Raw genomic sequence first — 18,930 nt, 5'->3', positions numbered from 1 at the left:
GTGTTGCAATGAAGTGGAGAAAAAGGAACTCTCGAGCACTGTTGGTGGGAATGCAAACTGGTGCACCCCCTGTGGAAAATAGTATAGAGGTTCCTCAAATTAAAAATAGAACTACCCTATGATCTAGTAATAATTATACTACTGGGTATTTACCCCCAAGATACAAAAACATTAATACAAAAATATTAATTCATATGTTTATAACAGTACTATTTAGAATATACAAATTATGGAAGCAGCCCTGGGTCCATCCATAGATGAATGGATAAGGAAAATGTGGTATATATATATATATATATATATATATATATATATATATATATACACACACACACACACACACACACACAATGGAATATTATTCAGCCATAAAAAAGAATGAAACCTTTCTATTTGTACCAACATGGATGGATCTAGAGGGGATAAAGCTATGTGAAATAAGTCAGAGAAAGACAAAAACCATATGATTTCACTCATACGTAGAATTTAAGAAACTAAACAAATGAACAAAGGTGGGAAAAAGAGACAAATAAAAAATATAGTTGCTTAACTATACAGAACAAACTGATCAATACCAGAGGGGAGGTGAGTGGAGGGATAAGTGAAATAGGTGAAGGGGGTTAAGAGTACACTTATCTTGATGAGCACTGAGTAATGGATAGAATTGTTGAATCACTATATTGTACACCTGAAATGAATGTAACAGTGTATGTTAATTACACTGGAATTAAAATAAAAAGAAAGAATTTCTTTAAAGAAAATAACTCCTCTTGATTTACAAAATTGCATTGATCTTTTTTCCTTCCAGAATTATATTATCTAATATTTAAACTACATATTACCAGAAATTTCTTTTTGGATAATGAGTTAAAATAATAAAAGAACATATTTCAAATTGTGCAGACATTTATTTATAGGGCTGTTTTGGGGCATGGGAGGACTTGACTGTCGTCAACCATCCTAGATGGATAGGATCTGTTTCTTAGTCTGTTCAGGCTGCTATAACAAAATAATACAGACTGGCTGGCTTACCACCAAACATTTATTTCTCACAATTCTAGAGGCTGGGAAGTCCACAGTCAAGGTACCATCAGATCAAGTGTCCATGAGAGACTGCTTCCTGGTTTATAGACCACTATCTTCTCTCTCTGTCCTCATATAGCACAAAAGGAATGAGAAAGCTCTCTGTGGTCTCTTTTATAAGCCCCTTCATGAGGGCCCCACCTCATGATCTAGTCACTTCTCAAAGCTCCCTATTTCCTATACCATCACCTTGGAGGTTAGGATTTCAACATACAAATTTGGGGGAGACACATTTAGTCCATAACAGTCTGTTTTGAAGTGAATCTGCATGGAAGGTGTCATACATACTCTGCAGTAAGTAATTACTAAGGCACCTACTCTGTGCTAAATTTGTTCCTGATTGAAGCTGTACAAGAAACATAAAAGAATGTTTCTTGGGGCACCTGGGTGGCTCAGTTGGTTAAGCACCTGACTCTTGATTTGGGCTCAGGTCATGATCTCAAGGTTTGTGGTCAAGCCCCACATCTCTCTCCCCCTCTCTCTGCCCCTCCTCTGCTCACACACACTCTCTCTAAATAAATAAACATTAAAAAAATGTTTCTTGTTCTCTGACTTATTCTTCTGTCAACCTCCAAATTAAAGGAACTTAACTTACAACTGCCCTGGCTGCTGTGGTGATCTTTCTTCCTGGGAATATGACTCCCACAGTGTGACTAAAGCTTAAATTTCCTGTTCCCCAATGGCTGACCTTAATACTAATGCCAGGGTCTCAATTAGTCAGCGGGCCACACTGAGATGCCAGCGAAGGTCAGCAGTGCCTCAAGTGGCTTGGCCAACAGAGACACTTAAGGCTGAAGCCACTTGATTTCTGAATATGTTTGATTTCAATTTTTAAAATATTTCTGTTCATAATAATGTCTGAGAGAAGGAAATATGAGGCAAAATATCAGACAAAAATTCAAGAAAAGCTATTGGGAATAAATCATGACATTTTAAATCAGTAGTAGTCAGGAATAAAATGTAAACGTTCTTCTCTAAAATCAAAATAATCCCTCTCAATTCAGAATGGAAATCTGAAGAACAAGGGAAAAATAATCAAAAGAACAGTCAGAAGAAGAATGTCAGTAACAATAGTGAATTCAAGCATTACACCAGGCTAGACTCTGGACCATCTCATTCAACCCTCACAACAAGCCTCTGAAATGGGTGTTATTATTTCCCCAATTTTCAGATGAGGAGATTGAAGTCCAGAGAGTTTAAATGAAGTGCCTACAATGAGTAATCCAAGACTGGGATTCAGACCTTAGTCTGCCCAGCTACAAAGCCATGGGGACTCTTTCTATGTCAGCACTGTTTCTAATGTTAGAGTCCTTTATTTTTTTTAATGTTTATTTATTTACTGAGATAGATAGGGAGGGAGGGGACAAGTGGTGGAGAGGGAGAGAAGGAGAGAGAGAGAGAGAGAGAGAGAGAGAGAATCCCAAGCAGGCTCTGTGCTAACAGCACAGAGCTTGACGTGGGGCTCACTCTCAACCATCACGAGATCACGACCTAACTCAAAATCAAGAGTCAGATGCTTAACTGACTAAGCCACCCAGGCGCCCCTGTTAGAGTCCTTTAAAGAAGACAATAGTCCAAGGAGAATGGAAGAGAAGGAAGGAACATCAACATCAACAAAAGAAGGAAGTGTGATGTGGGTCTTAAAAATGAGGTAGGATTGGGATGTGAGGAGCATCTCTCTACAACATCTTGCCTGCTGGTGGTAAGCATTGTTGATTTCACTGATTATGGGAAAGGGGTGCATAGTAAGCCATGGTGGGTGTTATGTGAATGTTGCTGAAGAAATTAGTCCCACTAAAATGATAGCCCAACACTGACACAGATTTTAAAATCATCTCATTGTCAAAATTTAAATTGACCTTTAAAATGGGCTTCAAACACACTTTAATTTCCACTTTAATTCATCTCAGGCTTACCACTTCCCTAAGATTTTACCCCAAAAGTTTGGTCCAGTTTAACACCCTTCCCATAACCAGTTCAGTCTGCTCCTGAGTGGTTTCTGAAACGAGAATTAAAAAGCACTTGGCTGAGAGGTTCTTAACTCCCTATGGTTTGTCCATTATGCACATTTGAGGCATTGGTGATTAAAGCCCTGTGTTTGTTTCTCAGCACCAGATGAAAATGTCCCATCTGGGAGGGCATGTGGCTGGTTCACTCTGTAGAGCATGCAACTCTTGATCTCAGGGTCAGGAGTTCAAGCCCCATGTTGGGTGTAGAGTTTAGTTAAAAAAAAAAAAAGAAAAGAAAATGCCCCACTTGAATGTGAAGTACATTGGGAAATCAGATTCTCCATTGGAAAGAAGCTCTTTAATTTGACAGATCTCACTCTGAAATGAGAGAGGGTGCTATTTTCCTTAGAACTCAAGGAAGTGCAGTCCTAACCTCTAACAAAAAACAAGGTTATTGCTGCTGCTGCCCAAGAAAGCTCAGATGGGAAAATAATGCTAATGCATCATGGAGGTGATGAATTCCAGGCCCAGAATGTCATGAAATTTCAAAGCAGACTGATTTTACTTTGGGTTTAGCAGAGTGACAGAGAATGGCATGGTCTATGGGCACTCTTCTAACCTACTAAGTGAAATACATTGAGTTAAATGTGAACTTTTTTCTAAAAGTGTAGAAAAGCTTGGGTCATGGTCACATTTATATTAATGCCTTCCTTAGTAATGTCATGACTTTCCTAAAGTGATTATTTTGAACACTTCACCTTGGCTTTGCATTTCATTTTCTATTGTGATGATTGTGGATATTTCTCTCAGTATTTTATACTGGTCAATATTCTTTAAATTTTTAATTATGAAACAGTTCAGGTGATATCATGACCTGAACCAAAATCAAGTGTCAAATGCTTAACCTACTGAGCCACCCAGGCACCCCATTCCTTGTGTCTTTTAAATTTTCTCTTTATATTCTCAAGTTTTCTAAAGTATGTTTAGATGTCACTTAAAAAAAAAAAAAAAAGTTCTTCTCAGGACTCACTATGCTTCCAAATTATGAGAAAGCAAATCCTCATGATTTCTTCCTTGAATACCCGGTCTTCTCTGGCACTCCTATTAGCTATGTGTTGGGCCATCTCAGTCTGTCCTCCGAATGTCTTCACTTGTTCATATATTCTGCCTCTTTGCTTCACTGCTACAAACAGAGAAATTTTCTCTGGTCTTTCTTCTTCACTTGTTCTCTTGGTAGGTGTGTTTAAACTAGCTTTGTCACTCAATGGCCATCTATTGCAGCAATGCCCTTGATTCCTCATGTATCCTGTACTCATACCCTCTCCCATATGACTGTGCAGTACAACGCCCTCTCACCACAGATGGAGTGACCTGTTCTGCCCCGTGCTGGGTTCAGCCATGCCACTCTTTTGATCCAGAAAATGAGGCAGTATGTCAGCTATTCCTGCCCTTGAAACTCTATCATTGTCCTAAGAACATGCCCAGGCTAGTCTGCTGGAGGGTGAGAAGCATGTAAATCAGAGCCCAGTCACCCCAGGAACCCCAGCTGAGGCCAGCCTGGATCAGCCAATAGCCAGCTGATGCCTCAAATGTGAGCAAACCCAGCCGAGGACAGCAGGGCCACCTAGCCAGCCCCAGCTGACCCCAGGCACGTGAGCAATAAATGCTTGTTGTATGTCGCTCAAGTCTGAGGCCATAGGGTGATTGTGGCAACAGAAACAGATAACTACTATCCTCTGGGATCTCTCTTTCAAATAATGTTTTTTTCATTTGTAGATATTCCAACTGTCATTTTTGTCAAATTGCCTATCCTTTTAAAATTATGTCCTGTTTCCATACATTTCTATTCCACATTTTGTCTATTTGATCATTTTAAACAGAACTATTTTATAGCTTCTTTTAGACTTTAATTCTAAGTTCTCAGGGGTGCTAATCTTCCCATTTGTTGTGTCTGTTGATGTCTCTCATAAGGGATTTTTTCCTGGTTTTATTTATAATTTTTCTTTTTGAATCCATTTCCTATGAGTGTCCAATATATATACTGGTTTATGAAAGCATTCCTAAGCAGTGGTTTTGTATTTGCACCTTCCAGGAACACCCAGGGTAGGTATCCCCAGTCTAGGACCAGGTTTATATCAATTTCCTATCTGAGGATCTCAGCACCATGTAGCTAGCATAAATTGTCATTTTACGATGACACATCATACTTTGTCTCAGTTACTCACTAGAAACTGTGCTTCTATCCACATTTGCTGACAAAAAATTCATTTGCATTTCAAGAGTGGTCATTAGAATATTCTCTTTTACTGAAGGTACAGAATTTCCAAAGTCCCAGCTGAATATGGGGGTTTCAGGTCCAAAGCCCACCTCTGGCAGGTCAGGACCATGTATGTGCATCCTGCAAAACCCCTGTACATTGGCATAAGGGTCTCTTCCAAGATTGATCCTCACTGCGCCATGATCGCATCAGCTCATGACCTGATGATCTTCATTTCTGAAACCTAGGGTTTGCTCTTTCATTTTTCAAAGTTCACCCATTAACATTTACACAATACTCCTCTTGTTTACTTTAAGAGACATGGCCATGTGGCTCAGTTTTCCATGTTGCTTACACATGCTTTGTTTCATAAGCAAAGCTGCTACTGTAAAAATTAGAGATTTTTAAAACTGACTTGGTCCTTAGGCAAAAGGAAAATGTGGCAGAAAAAAAACAGTACAGAGAAATTAGTTCATTCAGGGCCACAAGTTTTTCTTAAAATAGGCTTGATTTTTGTTAAGCACTAAAAATAGCCTCTATCTCTGTTAAGCACTAAAGAATTGACATAAGCAGTTTTTGGACTTATGTTCTTTTTTTTCCACAATGTCAGCATTTCACACAATTCTATATTCTATGATTTACTTGATGAGAATGTATCTATTCCTTTATTTTCCTGGTAACGCTTGATTCTTATGTCTGTAACTCATTTGAAGTGTAACAACACTGCAAATCAACATTTAGAATAATAGGACAAAGGCACAGCTCACTATTAATACTAAATGTTACTTGAAAAATTTAAAATACATGCCTTTAAATGAATACTTTTAAAATGCTACAACATGTGGCTTCCTAACAACCCCTGTTACTGGACATTTTCCCTCTCTTCTTGTCAGAGCCTGGCTCTTTCTCCATTCTTAGGGTAAGGGAAGGGGGCAGGCCAACAGGACTAGAGAGATGTCCCGTCCCGATTGGAATCCCCTACTTCTTTGCCTTAATCCTTTCATTCACACACTAATTGGGACATAGTCTGGGAAACAAAATGCAGAGATTGGGATTTTGGTACAAGTGTCACAATTATTTTTCAAAGCGTTTGCAATGGAAAAAAAAAGTGTTTGCAATGTTTAGCAAGTTTTGACTTGAGTTGAGCTAGCTAGGAAAGAGAACTATGACTTTAATAAGCTTGAAGAGAGGAGAACATCAAGATTTATAAAAATAGACCAACAACATTCCAAATGATGCATTGTCCCTGAGTATAATCAGTGTGCGGATAAATGGAAAGTCATTGTATTCAGAGAAAAGCCATATTCTTGGCTCTGGAAGTAGAAGGAAGAAGTAAGCACAATTCTATCACAGTATATGAATGCTGTTTTGTTTCATAATGGTAGACTAACAAATGGCACCTACCAAGGCAATATGGTGTACTGGAAAGATAATTCTTTTTATGCCAAATGGATCCGTGTATTGTTGGGCAAGCTCATCATCTTTTCAAACTTTAGTTTGTTTGCTTATTTCCTATAAAGTGGAAATAATAGTAATTTCCATACAGGAGTGTTGGAAAGATAAAATGAAAAAATATGTATTAAATATCTCGTTTATAATAAGCCCATTATAAAGGACGACAATTACTATCTTAATACCATTTTAACATACCCTTTTTAAAAAATTGTGGAAGGGGTGCCTGAATGGCTCAGTTGGTTAAGTGTTAGATTCTTGATTTCGACTCACAGTTATGAGATTGAGTCCTGCATCAGGTTCCCGCTTAAGGTTCTCTCTCTCTCTCTCTCTCTCTCCCTCTCACTCTGTCCCTCCCCTGCTTGTGCAGTGTGCACTCTCTATCTCTCTCACAAAAAACAATAAACTGTGGAACGTGCAGATAGAGAAATGTGAAATGATGTGTGGTTCATGGAATCTGAATCTCTTTGTCAAATAAGAATTCTCCAAAAGGGGGATTCCAGGACAGCCATGGGGCTAAGGCCAGGCATGTTTATGTGTCTGTACTGTCCCTAAGCAGAACTCTGCCTTGGAGAATCAGACTTCAAACACAGGTGGCAATGACACTGAACAGCCCAGATATCTCTGTACACATAGTGCCTGACAGACAGGAAAGTCATTCCTGTGCTACATTTTTCTGAATGCAGTTAACTTTACACTTACACACCCTGATTCTGTGTGCAGAGCAATGAATCAGGCAGCATATAGCTCACCCCTCTCTCAATGACTGTGACTCATTCTAACTCACTCAACCTTTCTTTGCTAGATGCACACTCATCATTTGAGAGCAGAAATAGTCACAAGTAAAGGAGAAAAATTGGAAAAGCTTTTTAAACCTATTTTTCTTAAAATATACATGGAACTCTGGGTATATATCCAAAGGATATAAAATCAAGACCTGGAAGAGATATCTGCACTCCCATGTTCATGGCAACATTATTCACAATAGCCAAGATATGGAAACAGCTTAAGTGTCTATCGACAGATAAATGCATGACAAAAATGTGGTAAGTATATACACTGGAATATTATTGACCCTTAAAAATGAAGTAAATCCTGCCACCTGTGTCAATATGGATGAACTGGAAAGACATTATGCTAAGTGAGCCAAGCATGGAAACACAAATATGACAGGGTTTTGCTTTATCTGTGGAATCTAAAGTAGTCAGACTCATAGATGCAGAGAAAGCAGAATGGTGGTTGCCAGGGGCTGGGGAGAGAGAGAAATGGGGAGATGTTGGTCAAGGGGTACAAAGTCTTCTTTTTTTAAGTTTAATTATTTATTTGAGAGAGACAGAGACAGCACGAGCAGGGAAGTGGCAGAGAGAGGGAGAGAGAATCCCAAGCAGGCTTCACGTTGCCAGCGCTGAGCCTGACACGGGGCCCAAACTCATGAAACTGAGATTATGACCTGAGCCAAAATCAAGAGTCTGATGATTAACCTAGTGAGCCACCCAGGTGCCCAAGGGGTATAAAGTCTTAATTACGGTAAATGAATAAGTTCTGAAGACCAAATGTACAGCAATACCACTATAGTTAACAATACTATATTGTATACTTGAAATTTGCTAAGAAGGATTTTCACCACACACCAAAAAAGAGAGAACAAAAGGCAGAAATGATTTGGTGAGGCAATAAATACATTAATTAGTTTGATTATAGTCATTTTTCTCAATATATACGTATGTCAGAACATCAAGTTGTACACCATGAATATATACAATTTTCATCTGTCAATCTTACCTCAATAAAGCTGGGGGATGAGGGGGACAATGAAGCTTTATAACATATACCTGTAGCAAAAAGTGCCCTCTTTCTTGAAGACATGTTTAGTATCTCTACTTGTATCTTTGTGTAAAATCATATAACTGTGTCGGTATAAGTAAGATCATGCCCTTTCATAATCTTAAAAAAAAATAAAGTAAAATATACATCAAAGAAATGTGCAAGTGGGAAAACTAATTGTGCAAAATGAAATGGATTCAGCATGATTCAAGTGCTTTTTCAGTTTTCTGGTTTCCCTAAATGTGTCTGATGATGACAAGTGCTTCATGTATGTGGTCTTGTTTCCTCTTCACAACAAACCTGTAAAGTAGATATTTCCTTTTTACAACAATGTTCATCTACTTGCCTTACTTCCCTAAGTGGTGAATAGCCTATGTGTCTCTGACCCTAAATTCCACACTCTTCCTCCAACCTTTTCTACCTAACAAGCATATCTTGGATCAGTTTTTTACATTTTAATTAAATGTGTAGGGCCATAGGCAAATAGTTGCTTAATTAATATTTTTGGTGAATAATGTCACTGTGGCAGAGAGGAAGGAGCACCAGATTGTGAATCAGGCTACTAGAGTTCTGGTCCCAGCTCCATAATTAACTGGCTTTGTGATCATAAGGAAACTGTATAATTTTTCTTGTTCTCAGAGATCTTATCTGTTAAAGGAGGTTGGTGTCTTCACTCAAAGCAAAAGACTTAAGCTTTTGTTGTAAGGGATGTTTAATTTCTGGGTAGAGATAGGTAGAGATGTCTTACCTGGAATGGGTAGGGATGCCCTATCTGAATGACACCAACATAAATGGGAGAGCTACCAAGACCTCCAGGGTAGTTCAGTTTGGGTCCATTCATGAGACAGAAACCACACAGGAATTTACACAAGGGACAATTTCATATAAAGAATGGCTAACTCTAAGAATAGATCAGAGTAACAAGGGGCTAGCTAGTAAGAAATGAAGAGAACTCTAACAAACATGGAAAGAGCAGCTCTAAGGATTAGGTGCTACCCTTAGGGCTGAGGTAGAGCACCCAAGAAGGAGCCATTCCACTTAAAGCTCCAGATCTTGTTGGAGGGCATGATTGTGGCTCACAGATTGCTGGAGAGGTCACTGTGGTGCCCAACTAGTGGAACCTACTGGAAGTCCTCCCTCTAGGCTATCATGAAAAGCTGTTTACAGGGAGGTGTCTTGCCAGAAGTATTCTGCTACAAATGTGCACAAAGACTTCCAGGGGAAGCTGCTTGGCCAGGATGTACTGTGGAAGCCAGGTACTGGAGAAGTTCTATGCACTACAGTAGATAGATGCTAAAGAAGTCACCCACACTGCAAAAGCTGGCCTCTGGAGAAGCTTCACACCCTCCAGGAACTGGACACTGGAGAAATTGTGCCTAATCCAGTGCCAAATTCAGATGCTTGAGAAGTCATTCCCAATGCAAAAAAAAAAAAAAAAAAAGTGGGCGCTGAAGAAGTCACGGCACTGCAGTAGCACTAGAGTAGCTGTGTGCAGTGCAGGAGTCAAGTGCATAAAGAGACTCCCATGCTGCAAGAGCCAAATGCTAGAGAAGCTGTGCACCTGCGGACACTGGAGAAGCTGTGCACCTGCGGACACTGGAGAAGCTGCCTGCCAAGAGGGAACCCACCAAGAGAGCTCGCTGGAATCAGGAAGTAAACTTCATTCTCCTGAAATCTTTCTCCAGCACCACCCACCAACATAACTTAAGCTTGTGCTACCTGACATAAGAAAATTATCTAAAGGGCCCATCTTAGTTTTCATAGAGCAAGAAAAAGGGGCACATTTCAACCTGAGATGCAGTAACAACTTGCACAGGTGGACATCAAAAGCAGTTTCGTAAAAGAAAAGATATGGGTTCGTGGAACATGATTTCTTGTATCTTAGCAATCGTTCACTCCAGAGGCAGCCAGCCAGAGGCCTGCTCACCAAACCAGGACAGGAAAGAACTTAAACATTTTGAATGTGAGTGCTTTAAGGAAGGCCTTCTGGCTAACCAAATTCTCAGTAACTCCCAGTGTCTTAGCCAGAGCAGGCAGGCTTCACACAGATACACGCCGGGTCCCTGGGATCGTCTGTGATCCTGGACCATCTATCTGCTTCATCTTACAGATGACAAAACCAAGGCTCAGAGAAATGAAACAGCCTGCTTAAACTAGCTACTCTGTCCCCTGATCCCATCTCTGTCATATTCAAACAGATGGCAGAGTGGAAGTAATAAATAAACCTATCTTAAATGTTGATTTGTCTGAAACGTTTGCATTAAATTTGGGCTGTATGAATTGCATAGACATTGCTCATTTGCATAGAATCAGGAGATTGTTGAAAGAAATGTGTTCAGGTAATCCTTGATAGCAAGAAAATACCCAGGAGCTTATCAAGACTTGTTTGTCATTGGGTGAACTACCCTGATAGTAAGTGTGCCCTCATGCATAATCTCATTCACAATCTCTGGCAACCAGATCAGCACTTCGCAATCTATAATTACTACTATAAAAACAATTTCATTGATTCCCCCTTTATCCCTTCTCCTGTGTTTTCAAAGCTATCACTCTCCTTCTGATGAGGTTATGCACCTTCTTATCGCTTTACCAAAATGGGAAATCTATGCTATTTTCATTAAGTAACTAAGTGTTAGGCGATTTCCAAATCTTAAATAATTTCACACTCTTGGCAAGGTGAGAAAGAAAACTGTATTACAAAGTTTTTCCAGGATTGCTGATAATGATCATAGTAGCAATGCCTTATTAATGCAGAATACTTCATGGCTGATGATATGCTTTGCTATGTGTTAATTCATTTAAAATAAATCTTCCAAAACTTTATTTGCCAATACCCTTTTGTTTTCTAAGAAAGAAGCCTAATTTAACTTCAATTGCAGCTTAAAAATGCTAGGTGAAACATAATTCAGAAAACCTTCTAGTTAATTCCAAATAAAAATTTAAGTAATATCCACAACCTAATTATTTTATTATAAAATAAAAGACACCTCCAGAAGTCATAGATATTGAAATTTTAAGCAAATACACAAATTTCCGAAATTAATTTGAGTTGCAGTATTTATGATCAAATAAAGAATGGGGGAAAAATTAGAATGTTGGAAACAGGGCATGTGGGTTTATACATCTTCTCTTCCAGCAATGGGTCATCATTTAACTTGTTAAAGCTTTGTTTTTTTTTAATCCATGATGTGAGTGGGATTCCACGTTCTTTATAATTTTCGTTCCGCTGTAAGGAAAGAGGTCTATAGCCTTTATCTCCTCTGGCCTTTTCTATCTTCACCCCCAGTAGGGAAGGAGCTTTGTTCATTTTAAAACATCAAAGTATGAGGTATAATCCCATTTTTTATTCATTCGAAAATAGGCAAGGCACAAAATAGACACACAGATCAATGAGACAGAATAAAGAACCCAGAAATAAACCCATGATTATATGGTCAGTTAATCTTTGACAAGGAAGAAAGAGTATGCAGTGGGAAGAAAACAATCTCTTCAATAAATGGTGTTGGGAAAACTGAATAGCTACATGTAAAAGAATGAAACTGGACCACCTTCTTACACTGTACACAAAAATAAATTCAAAATGGATTAAAAGACATAATGTGAGATGTGAAACCATAAAAATTCTAGAAGAGAGCACAAGCAGTAATTTCTCTGACATTGACTATAGCAACATTTTTCTACTTATGTCTCCTGAGGTAAGAGGAACAAAAGCAAAAATAAACTATTGGGGCTACAACAAAAAAAGCATCTTCACAGTAAAGTAAACAACTAACAAAACTAAAAGAGAACCTACTGAATGGGAGAAGATATTTGCAAATGATATATCTGATAAAGGGTTAGTATCCAAAATACATAAAGAACTTATATAACTCAACACTAAAAATATAAATAATCTAATTTAAAAAGGGGCAGAAGATTTGGACAGACATTCCTCCAAAGAAGACATACAGATGGACAACAGACACATGAAAATATACTCAACATACTCAGCATCAGGGAAATGCAAATCAAAACCACAATGAGAGATGTCCTCTCACCTGTCAGAATGACGAAAATAAAAAGAAAACACAAGTGTTGCAATAATGTAAAAAAAAAAAAAAAGGAACTCTTGAGTGCTGTTCATGAGAATGTAAACTGGTGCACCCACTGTGGAAAATATATGGAGGTTTCTCAAAAAGTGAAAAATAGAACACCCCTATGACTCAGTAATCACACTACTGGGTGAAAATTACAAAAACATTAATGCAAAAACACTAATTCAAAGAGATACATGTACCCGTATGTTTTTAGTAGTATTATTTACAATAGGCAAATTATGGAAGCAGCCCAGTGTCCATCAGTAGATGAGTGGGTAAAGAAGATGTGGTATAGGGGTGCCTGGGTGGCTCAGTCAGTTGAGTGTCTGACTCTTGATTTCAGCTCAGGTCACGATCCCAGGGTCATGGGATTGAGCCCCGTGTCAGGCTCTGTGCTGAGCAGGCTCTGTGCTGAGCCAGCCTAACATTCTATCTCACTTTCCTTCTGCCCCTCTCCCCCACTCACGCTCTCTCTTAAAAAAAAAAAAATGTGGTGTATCTATATACAATAGAATATTATTCAGCCATAAAAAAGAAAACCACTAGACACTAGGGTTATTTAAAATAAAATTTCAAGTTACCAAAATTAAATGAAATTTAAATATGGTTCCTTGGTTGTACTAGCCACATTTCAAGTGCTCAATACCTGTGTGTAGGTGTTGGCCACTGCACTGAAAAGCACAGATAAAAAACATATCCAACATTGCAGAAAGTTCTATTGGACAGCATTGTCTAGACTAGTGATCAGCAAACTTTTTCTCTAAAGAGCCAGGCAGTAATATTTTTGACATTGTGAATCACACAGTCTTCTTCACAGCTACTCAAAAGTGGTATGAAAGCAGCCACAGTCCATGTGTGAATGAATGATCATGGTCATGTTTCAGTAAAACTTTATTTACAAAAACAGGCTTTGGACAGAGGGCCATAGTATGCCCATCTTTGGTCTGGAGGATCCAAAGCTCCCAGGTGCTTTAGGGAAGGGACAGGGGCCACAGAAAGAATTTACAGACTAGCGGAGCCCTGGAATAGGACCAAATTACCTGATCTTGCACCCCAAGGTGATGCAGGTCCAGGCGTAACTCAGCAGACACCAGTGAAGGACCAGACTTAGCATCACAGAACAGCACACAAACTTGCACACACAGAGTCAAGTGTTCTCCATTTTGAGAAGAAGCAGCAGGAATGGAAGAAACCCGAAAGACCAAACCCAAGTAAGACAAATGATCTAAAAGAGACTAAGTGGGGGAGACAGTGATACTGTTTGACGGCAAACATAGGTGTCACCACCCACTGTCTCAAACCTACCACTCCCTGTACCCCCATCTCTCACACTGAGGGGGTTGGAGGGGGCTCAGGAGGAAGTTTAGACCCATTATAGAAAACAAGCCATGATTTCTTTGCATCTCTGAGGTACAGTGCAAATAAAAGTTTAACACCACAGACGAAGAGCAGGAAAGGAAATCTTTGCACTCCCTAGGAGCTCCGGTTTGAACTCATTCATCTCTACAGCCTCACCAGGGCCTCCCTGTGACTGATGATGTACACCAAGGCCTTGTGTGGAGAGGACACTGGTCTCAGAGGGAGAGAACTTGACTCCAGCTATGTGGCTTCTGCTAAAGCTTTTAACCACTCTAGGCCTCAGTGACCTCATCTGCCACATGAGAAGGTAAATCAATGACTCCTAAGTTCTTATCCAGCTCAGGAAACAATTTTGTGATTCATCTAAAAGTCATCTGGGGTTTTAGACTGTGACTATAATTAATGTAGTGAACGAGATCACATGTCAATGAATAAAGCTTTAGCTTTATTAGGAAGTTTCTACCAGGTCACTGAAAGGTTCTGACATTTTATACTTGGATAGTTATAAGATCATCTTATCACTCAAACTGTATTAGTCTGCTTGAGCTGCTGTAACAAAATGCCATAGACCAGGTGGCTTAAACAACAGACATTTATTTTCTTACTGTTCTAGAGGCTGGAAGTCTGAGATCAGGATGCCAGCATACCTGGTTCCAGGTGAGGGCCCTCCTTCTGGCTGCAGATGGCACCTGCTTGCCATGTCCTCACATGGCAGAAAGAGAGAGTGCACTCTCTGGTGTCTATTCTTATAAGGGCACTTAATATCACGAGGACTTCACTCTCATGACCTCATCTAAACCTAATTACCCCCAAAGTCCCCATGTCCAAATACCATCACATTGGTGGTTAATGCTTTGATATGTGAGTTGGGGAACAGGGGTATACAGTTCAGTCCATAGCACAAACCTTGAAATGACATTCTGCTTAGATGCTGAGTTCCTGGAATTTTGGTCTCTGGTCACGGACGAAACAAAAGGAAATGCTCTTCTCATTACTAGGAGACTTTTGAGAAAGAAGTATCACATTGAGTCCTACCTTCTCTGAGATTCAAAGCAGAGGTGGAATGACAGAGACAGGGGGGATGACTGCTTTGATGATCAACTATCATGATAGCTAACATTTACTGGGCAGCTTACCGTGCACCAGGCACTCTTCAAAGTGTATTGTATGAATCATCTCATTTCACCCTATGATTTTATTTGACCTATGTAGGTTGAAGAGGCTGCAGTAACTTGCATAAAGTCACATAGCTAATATGAAACTGAGCCGGAATGTGATTCATTAGCAGGCTAATTCCAAAGCCTGCTCTCCTAGTCTCTACAGCCTCAGGTTGGACACAAGCAATGGGGAAATTCCTACACCTACACACAAACACACACCGCAAGATATGCTTGACCAAAATCACATGTATTAATGACATATACTAATTAATTTACACTTTATAATCGACTTATTTAACCAACCAATCAAAGTGTTTTTTCTTAACATCCGGCTGAGGTCAGAATTTCAGGAATGGGAACTTTGATGAGTGGTGACAAGCAAGAAGCTATTTTGGTTTGGAGCATTTGAAGGATGAGAAGCCTGGATAGAAGGCTGAATTTAGGAGCCATGAACAGCTAGGTATCAGACAAAGACATACATGTCTGAGGGGAAGAAAAAGGTTGGAGGTGAAAGAGGAAGCCATATTAGGAAGATGGGTACAGAAAGCGGAGTGTGCCTTCTCCGGAACTCTGTGTGTCAGACACTGTACCGAAGACGTTACAAAAATATTATCTCATTTCTCCCCCAAATTATCTTATTTTTACATCTCCATTTCTCATTTTTATTTTTAATTTTTCTTTACTTTTTGATTTTATTAAGTTTTTTATCTTAATTCCAATATAGTTAACATACAGTGCTATATCAGTTTCAAGCATGCAAATAGTGATTCAACAATTTTATACATTGCTCAGTGTTTGTCATGAGAAGTGCACTGCTTAATCCCCATCACCTATTTCACCCACTCCCCACCCACCTTCCCTTCTGTTAACCATCAGTTTGTTCTCTATAGTTAAGAGTCTTTTTTTTTTTTTTTTGGTTTCTCTCTTTTTTTCCTTTGTTCATTTGTTTCTGCCCACAATTATCTTTTGAAGCAGACTTTGTTACTCCCACTTTGCAGCTATTGAGTCTTGGGGATATTAAAAAGCTACCTAAAGTTATATATCAAGTAAGTAGCCTACATTTGAACAACAACAAAACTGTACTCTGTATACAGCCTCTCTAGACAAGGTTTATATACATTTACCTTATTGCCTAACATAGCCAAAGTCAGTTGCTAAAACCTATCTTTGTGCCAGCCAGGTGCTCAAGGTTGGTCATGCCTTGCTGCCAAGATATGATATGTGGCTTATGTTAAAACATGACCTCACATGGGAAAACACTCAAGAGAAGCTCAAAGAGTTTAATGGTCTAGTTCAATTAAAAATTGATGAATAGCCAGTTATCCTAGCCATCAATCAAATAGCCTCATAATTGAAATACTGATAGGCATTTGTGTCCAATATGAAGCCGAATGAGAGCACCAGCTTGGTTACTTGATGGTCAAGTACACTAAATGGCTAGAGCTGGGCAACAAATTTTGTAAGTGCAGAGTTCCCCTACCATGTGTTTTTCCATCTTGGTTGGCATTTTGGAGGGGATCTATGATCTTACAACCAGCTAGATAGTTGTTTTTTTGTTTACTGAAGATCTCCTCAATGACTGATAATTAACAGTTTACCTAATAACAGGGTCATTTGCTTTGATAGTCCTCGGCTGACTTTGGGACCTTCTGTACTTGTCCTCTTCATTTACATCCCTCTACTCATCTCTTTTCCATAACCTTTCTGACCTCTAATCAGTGAATCTTTGCTTGGCCTGAGCAACTTCCTTTCTCTCTTTTTCATGGGTATTGTGCCCACAAATCTCTTCTTCCTATCAGCTTCCTGAGTGAAGTGGGGTGAGGTGAGTGTGACGTGGGAAGGTGCTGGTGAGGGAAATTGGGGGCCAGACCCCACACAACCTTGAAACCAGACCAAAGATTCTGTCTTTCCCTAATGACAATGGGAAACTATAAAAGATATTAAAAGTTTGTGGGGGAGGAATGAGTAACATCATCATCAAATATGTACTTTCAGAAGATCACTCTGGCTACAGTGTGGAGAATGGATTGTCAGAGATGAGGTGGGTTTTGTACCCTAGTTAGATGGCTACTACAGCAATCCAGGTGGAGCCTGACGGTATCATAAACCAGGGTGGTGGTGGTAGTAATGGTGGAGGAGATGGGGAGTGGATATTTGAGAGGTATAGAAAGTAAAATTAATGGTATATTTCGTGAAGTTAAAATAATGAAAGGGAAGTCAAGGATGACTTCTAGGTTTCTGGTATGACTAGCTGGATGGATGAATATGTCATTCACTGAGACAGAAAAATATGAAAGCAAAATAAGACCAGCTGTGCCAAACTCCTTGCCATTTCTGAAATGCACCATGCTATTTCATGCCTCAGTACTTCCAACACTCTGTTCTCAGCACTTGGAAATCTGCCGTCTCCCTTCCCTTGCTTTGAGGAAATTGTGTTGTATTTAGTAGCACACACTCAATGCCTAACACAACACCTAGGTATAAGAAGTTAGGACAAGTATAAAATTAGAGTATAAAGCCCCCAGGATTGCCCTCACTTCTTGACATTAAGCCACACTGTTGACCTTACTAGCCTAGCCAGCCCCATCCTAAAACTTATATGAATGTAGGTGGCCCCCATTATAAATACACTGTTAGACCGAATAGATTGTTAAATCCAGTATGACCCAAAGGCCTCAAGCAAACAAAGACACTCTTATTAGGCATAACTTTCCAAAGGCTCAGATATTGCCTCCCAGAAGTCAGAGGCAGAGGCCAGAACTTCTCTTTGGACCATGCTAAATTCTTTAGCACGCAAAAGTGCATAGTAAGCTCTCAATAAATGTCAAATAAAGGAATTAAGAGTTGGGTTTTATATTTTCTGGATAAATATAAATACTTTATCTTATTTCATTTTTTAAAGCAATTCTTTTTTTTTAATTCTTAAATTTTTTAAAATTTTTTAACACACACACACACACGCACACACACAGAAAGAGAGAGAATGCACATGTAAGTAGGGTAGGAGCAGAGAGAGAGAAGGAGAGAGAGTCTAAGAGAGGGAGAGAAAGACTAAGCAGTCTCTTCACTGTCAGCATGAAGACTGATGTGGGCCTCAATCCCATGAACCATGAGATCATGACCCAATCTGAAATCAAGAGTCAGATGCTCAACCAACTGAGCCATCAAGGCACCCTGATGTTACTTTAAAACAGAAACTCTTAGAGAGCTGCCTCTGTGTTTCCTCTCTATAGAGCTTAGCACAGTGTTGTGTAAAAGTTATTAGTCCATGATGGTTGCCAGAGGGAAGGCGGGGTGGGAAAATGGGTGAAGGGGAGTGGGAGATACAGGCTTCCAGTTATAGAATGAATAAGTCGTGGGGATAAAAGCCACAGCATATGGAATATAGTCAATGGTATTGTAATAGTATTGCATGGTGACAGATGGTAGCTATACTTGTGGTGAGCATAACATATAGAAAAGCTGAATCACTATATTGTACACCTGAAACTAATGTATCATTGTCAATTGTACTCAAATGAAAAAAAATGTTAAGAAATCAGTAGTCTTGGGGTGCCTGGGTGGCTTAGTTGGTTGAGCGTCCAACTCTTGATTTTGCTCAGGTCATGATCCCAGATTCATGGAATTGAGATCCACATTGGTCTCCATGCTGAGTGTGGAATCTGCTTAAGACTCTCTCTCTCTCTCTCTTCCCCTCTCCCCCACTCACACTCACTCTCTCTCTCTCTAAAACAAAAAAATAAAAAGAGAGGAATCATTATCCCAACCCA

General features: G+C 39.4%; 2 long non-coding RNA genes across 3 annotated transcripts in view; one reads left to right on the top strand and one right to left on the bottom strand.

The window, feature by feature from the left end:
- LOC123598960 overlaps positions 1-18,930 on the bottom strand; it is a 44,822-nt gene that overhangs the window by 18,050 nt on the left and 7,842 nt on the right. The window lies entirely within an intron of this gene.
- LOC123598958 overlaps positions 2,545-18,930 on the top strand; it is a 45,946-nt gene continuing 29,560 nt past the window's right edge. For both annotated transcript variants that reach the window (XR_006712896.1, XR_006712895.1), the window contains exon 1: positions 2,545-2,785. This is a non-coding gene — a long non-coding RNA (uncharacterized LOC123598958). The remainder of the gene's footprint in view (positions 2,786-18,930) is intronic.

This window comes from Leopardus geoffroyi, chromosome C1 (assembly GCF_018350155.1).
Source record: "Leopardus geoffroyi isolate Oge1 chromosome C1, O.geoffroyi_Oge1_pat1.0, whole genome shotgun sequence".
NCBI classification, from domain to species: Eukaryota; Metazoa; Chordata; class Mammalia; order Carnivora; family Felidae; genus Leopardus; species Leopardus geoffroyi.
The sequence above is the reverse complement of the archived record's forward strand: the minus strand, read 5'-3'. Positions and strand labels throughout refer to the sequence as shown.